Raw genomic sequence first — 7,033 nt, forward strand, 5'->3', positions numbered from 1 at the left:
TAGCTAAATCTATCGAATCTAGATATAATTAATTACAATGGATAAGACAAATATTATCATATTTCTAGAATATATTTAATATACGTGCATTAAATTTTTAGATAAATAGAACCAGTATTTAGTTAAGAAAGAAAACTCAAATCCCCTCTAATAAAAGGAATTCCATCTACCATGAAAGAGAAATATAAATATTTTTTTCGTTTTCTTTTTCTATTATTGTAGCATTTAATTCAATTAATTGTGTATCTAAATCTAAAAATTAAAATGACTGCATTTAAAAATAATTTATTTTAACTACTTTATATTTCAAATTTCTTAAAATTTTACAAAATTTCATCCAAATGCACTCCTAATAATGATTATTATTAGTAATTTAGTAGCACTCATCATTTAATGCTTGACATTACTTGCTACTTTTCATTCAATTGGTTGTAATAGTAATGTATTCCCCACTCTTTATGGAATTTCTAGCATCCACGGAGGAGAAGTTATGGAGCAACGATCAATGTTTCTTCTTGTCTCTTGGGATGGCTTGAACCACGTCAATAGAAATGATGAATTAGCATGAAAGAAAGAAATCATTTTTCCATCATTTATAATGATTATAAATTTAATTAAACGTGCCAATTGAATTTTCTTCATCTTAATAATTTCCATGATAAGTATAGTTTTGTCCTTTTCTTATGAATGACTGGGGTCTGGGGGTTGATTAAGTCTTTCAACGACATATGGAATGTTGAAATAAATAATTTTATTAACCCAAATTATTCATATTAAATCACCAAAAATATCTTATAATGCGGAAGCGTATCTTTACTCATAAGAGTCAGAAAATTGATGGAAAAATTTGAATCTTGTGGTTCTTTCGATCTTCCTCAACCGAAGCCTTCTGTATTCCTAAGTGGCTGAATTGCAACTCTTTTGATGGGAAAAGAGTAATAAATGCGGCTTTTGATATATTGGGGACCGAAACCCTGTAGGTCTATTTATATTTGAGCATGGCACCCATTAAACCCTTAAACCCAAATAAAATAGTATTTAAAACCCAAAAGATAATATATCTAAATCCAAAAAAGATAATTATCTAAGGAACAAAAGATAATATCTGGTTTTATTCTCATTTAATTTCAAATCAAAAGTAATAATGACTTATTCAATTAGCATTTATAATAATAAATGAGATCATCATTATATAAGTCATTTATAGTGAAATAGCATAATTTGTGATTACAATTAATATATGTATTGCCCACAAACAAATTAGGAAATTAAAATAATTTCCTAACAATCTCCCACTTGGGCTATACATATATTCTTTCTTGATATAATCACACCTTATAAACTTTATGCGCGCATCTGAATACTATTTCTCTCATTACTTTAACAATCTGGTCCGTCTCATACATTAGATATGGAACTACCGCGGCTTTTATCACATTAATGTCGCGACTAAACCACGCCAATCCCCATCCTAATATACTTAACGACATAGATCAAATTTGGATGAGTAATATGGAAATTACATGCCAAGTGATCTCATGCATATCTATTTCCAGTTGGTCCAACTTTAAAACTTTATTGAGATCAAACACAATACAAATATTGCAAAATAAACATTTCACATAACATGAAATAAACCATCAACTCAATTCTGCAAAAAAATAACTCAATATCTGTCATAGGACATATAGCATAAACTCCCACTAAACCAAGACATCACAAATATTGACACCCATCCGAGCAGTGTGCTCATGAAAGACTTTAGGGATCAATCCCTTGGTTAATGGGTCTGCTAGTATATACTCTGTTCCTATATGTTCTATGGAAATCTATTTTTCTTGAATTTTCCCCTTGACAACTAAGAACTTGATGTCTATATGCTTCGATTTTGTCAAGCTCTTATTGTTGTTGGAGTATAATACTGCTGACTTATTGTCACAGAATATCTTTAACGGCCTTTCAATGTCATCTACTATATGAAGCTCAGTGACAAAGTTTCGCAACCATATGCCATGAAATCGGAGTCAGAGTACCTAATGATCTTCAAATTTTCTGATCTCCGATAAGTAAGCATGTAATCCTTTGTTCTCTTTAAATAACGCATTATGCGTTAAACAGCTATCCAATGATTCATGCCTGGATTGTTCAAGTATTTACCCAACACTCTCACTATAAATGATATATCGGGACGTATGTAGACTTGAGCATACATTAAGCTCCCTAGTGCTGATGCATAAGGTTTATCATGCATTGTTATCCTCTCAAGGTTATTTTTAGGGCATTTTTTGAGACTGAACTTGTCTCCTTTAGCTACGGGTGTGTCCATTAGTCTACAATTTTCCATGTCATATCTACTTAAAATCTTTTCGACATAGTTCTTTTGTGATAATCCAAGAATACCTTGAGAACGATCTCTTAGTATCTCGATTCCTAATACAAAAGAGGCATCACCAAGATCTTTCATTTTGAATTTGTTCGATAGAAATTTCTTAGTTTCATGCAACAAGCCTATATCGTTGCTGGCAAGTAGAATGTCATCAACATATAAGACCAAAAAAGTATTTACTCCCACTGAACTTGCAGTATACACATTCATCTATAATATTTACCTCAAAACCATATGAGGTAATGCCTTAAACTTGTGATACCATTGACGGAAAGCTTGTTTAAGATCATAGATGGGTTTTCTCCCTTTTTCTGTTGGATCTCCTTAATGGTACTTTTTGAGGTTGTTGAGCTTGCCATATGGGTTGGGGTTGAGGAGGATTCTCATTATTTTCCTGTGTTGTAGCAGTATCTTGAGCAACAACGATATTCTCATTGTTCTCTTGTACTGTAACTGGATCTACAATAGGATTCTCATTGTGCTCTTGTACTATAACTGTGTCTTGAACAATAATAGGTACAAAGACCTGATCATTGTCAGTTGCAGAATCCTCATCAAAAGCTACATTCCTAATATTTCCTTCCCCCCCAAACTCAACATCCTCAAGAAATCTCGCATTTTCCGTCTCAAAATAGACCTTAATGCAGGATTGTAAAACTTGTACCCCTATGAACGCTCAGCGTAACCAACAAAGTAGCAACTAATTATCCTTGAATCCAATTTTCTTTCATGCGGCCTATAAGGTCGCACCTCAGCTGGACATCCCCAAATATCCAAATGCTTTATACTGGGCCTTTTCTCAGTCCAAATTTTATATGGGTTTTGTTAATTGCTTTGCTTGGCACCCTATTAAGGATGTACACTGCGGTCTTTAAGGCTTCTCCCCAGAGTGATTCAGGCAAGGAAGAATGACTAATCATACTTCTCACCATGTCCTTAAGAGTTCGGTTCCTTCGCTCTGCAACACCATTCATGCTAGGTTTGCCTGGCACGGTGTATTGCGGAACAATACCACACTCCTCTAGGAAAAAAGCAAAAGGCCCGGGACGTTGCTCACCTGAACCATCATATCTTCCGTAGTATTCACCACCACGATCAGATCTGACAGCTTTAATTTTCTTTCCAAGTTGAAATTCAACTTCAGCTTTGAAAGACTTGAAAACATCAAAGGCTTGGGACTTTTCATGAATTAAATATAGATACTCGTAACGAGAGTAATCATCTATGAACGTAATAAAGTACCGTTGTCCATTCTAAGAGACAGTAGGGAATGGGCCACATATATCGGTATGTATCAGTTCTAAGACATCTTTAGCTCTCTCGGCACCTAATTTTCTTTCGTTTGTCCTTTTCCCCTTTATGCACTCAATGCAGACTTCAAAGTCCGCCAAATTTAGGGGTCCGAGAATTCCATCCGACACGAGCCTCTGAATTCTCTATTTAGAGATGTGGCCTAGGCGTTTGTACCATAATGATGCTGAATTCTCATTTAGTTTTCGTTTTGTACCCGTTTGCAGTATTTCATTATTATAGGAATTTAAGTCAAGGCTATATAGATTATCCACCAAATGACCAGAGCAAATATTATTCGAATTATAGAAGAGATTGACTTTATTGTCTCCGAACGAACAAAGATAACCTGATTTGTCCAAACAAGAAACAGAAACCAAATTCTGTCTAAATGACGGTACATAAAATGTCTCTAATAAATCCAAGTAAAATTCACTCGTGGAACATAATCTAAAGGTTCATATAGCTTCGACTGCAACTATATTGCCGTCTGCCACATAGATGTATCTTTCAGCATCACTTGGCGGTCGGCTCCACAAGCAATCCTGCATAGTAACACTTACATGAGCAGTGGCAGCAGAATCTACCCACCAAGTACCAACAGGTGCATAACTTAAACTAGCCTCAGAACAAACGAAAGTAAGAATTATACCCTTATTTACACGTCAGGTGTCATGTTTGGTACAATCCTTCTTCATGTGTCCCACCTTCTTACAGAAGAAACAGGTTGAAACTTGATCCTGTTTATTAGCCTTTTTTCTGCTGAAAAGGCACATCCGCAGTAGTATCACGCCTTCTTTAAGCTGAGAAGATGAAGCCATGTGAGAACTTTCAATCTTATCTTACTGTAGCCTCTCTTCCTCTTGCACATAGTGAGATATAAGCTCATTTAAGGACCAAGTGTCCTTCAGAGTGTTATAACTCACTTTGAATTGCCCAAAGTGTGCAGGAAGGGAAATCAAAATGAAATGCACGAGTAAATCTTCAGACAACTCTAACTTTAGTGCTTTCAATTTTGAAGCAAGATGAGACATTTCCATAATGTACTCCCTTATGTTCCCTTTATCTTTATACCTCATGGAGACAAGTTTGCTCAAAAGACTACTTGCCTCCGCTTTTTCATTCTTAGTAAAGAATTTTTCAACATCCTTTAGGAATTGTTTGGCCTCTTTATCTTCAGAAATTGAGCCCCGAAACGCCTCAGGAATTAAGCGTTTCATGATCATAATGCTCATTCGATTGGATCTCTCCCACTTCTCTATTTTAACCTCATTGAGGTTTTCCAGAGTGGAAGTGGGTTTCTCCTCTCGAAGAGCTATATCTAGATCCATACAACCGAGGACAATTTCTATGGTATCCTTCCAAACTTTAAAGTTTGAACCATTCAGCATAGGAATACTGCTAATTTGTGCAGAAACATTGGTAGCTAAAGCCATAGTTTCTGAATTAGAACAAATAAACATGCAGTAAACATTAGTTAAATAATGGGAAAAAAGAAAATCCATATTGAGATATCTAGAACAACATTAATTTTCAATCTTTGGATAGAAAAATTAACTGTAAGTGATACTCTCATTGCAGTAATCAAATATTGTCAAAATTTCTATCACACATGAAGCCTTTCTTTGAACCGACTTAATGCGCACATGGAGACTTAAACTTTGCAACCTATTTATTACCGCATATATTTTCTATCAATTGGCCAAATAATAACCTTCCTTTGGGCCGATTATTGGCCACATAATTAATAGAAAATAAACAAAAGTGTGCAATGCTTATTATTTGACCAAACAATAAACTTCCTTTGGACCGATTATTGTCCGCATAAATAATAAGCATTACTTTATTCTTAATTTGTTACCCAATCATGTATTTACTATCAATATGTGTATGTAATTCGGCCAAATATAGATCTTCTTTTGGACCGATCAATATTCGCATGAATTACATAACACCATATTCCTTATATTTTGAATAAATCAATTTTCATAAAAGAGACTACTTTGACAGCATAATGTTCAATCAATTATTTTAAAACTAAATCTTTATAAAATTAATGGGTACAATAATCCTTATATTTCAAGAGGATAATCTATTAATTTTATATTAAATTAAAGACACACAAAATAAGAGAAACGAGACAATTATAATAATTCTTTGTGCTAATGTTTCAGAATAAATCAATTACTATATCAAATAAGAATATCGATACGGTAAAATATATATATATAAGCAGCCAAAAGTATATATATCCATCCAAGTGGCAGTAATAACATAATCTGAAACAATATAGAAACACACAGGGTGCATATCGATGGATATATATCTACGTATCAATTTATATATATGCATTGACGCACACACAAACTCAAACAAGTTTATATATATGCGTGCAACAATTTATAACGTAAACAACATACATATATATATTGATTCGACGATAGAAAAGTAAAAATAGAATATTTTCGATGATTAAATAATGAATGGTACTGATACTACTTGTTGAAATAAATAATTTTATTAACTTAAATTATCCATATTAAATCACTAAAAATATCTCATAATGCGAAAACGTACCTTTACTCATAAGAGTCAGAAAATTGATGGAAGAATTTGGATTTTGTATTTCTTTCGATCTTCCTTAACCAAAGCTTCTGTATTTTTAGGTGGCTGAACTGCAACTCTTTTAATGGGAAAAGAGTAACAAAGGCGGCTTTTGGTATATTAGGAACCAAAACCTTGTAGGTCTATTTATATTTGAGCATGTCACCCATTAAACTCTTAAACTCAAATAAAATAGTATCTAAAGCCCAAAAGATAATATATCTAAAATAAAAAAAAAATAATTATCTAAAGAACAAAAGATAATATCTGGTTTTATTCTCATTTAATTCCAAATCAAAAATAATAATGACTTATTCAATTAGCATTTATAACAATAAATGAGATCATCATTATATAAATCATTTATAGTAAAATAACATAATTTGTGATTACAATTAATATATATAGGAAATTAAAATAATTTCCTAACATGGAAAACTTTTTAAATTGTATTTAAAAGAATTGTGCAAGGGATCGGAATCAAACGTGTCAATTAAATTTTCTTCATCTTAAGATATTTGTCTATATTATCGATATTCTATAATTCAAAGTCATTTGAGGAGGGTTTTTGTTTTCTTATGAACTGGATGTCCATTAAGTCTTTCAACATATGGAAACGTTTTAGTTTTTCTTATATAAAAAGGTTTAGTTAAAAGGTATTCTAAAAAAAACCAATGATTTAAGAGTAGAACTTAATAAATTTACATTTAATTTATATTTTTATTTAAATATTTTAATTTTAATATTCTTAAA

The sequence above is a fragment of the Arachis ipaensis genome, chromosome B08 (genome assembly GCF_000816755.2).
Source record: "Arachis ipaensis cultivar K30076 chromosome B08, Araip1.1, whole genome shotgun sequence".
NCBI lineage: Eukaryota > Viridiplantae > Streptophyta > Magnoliopsida > Fabales > Fabaceae > Arachis > Arachis ipaensis.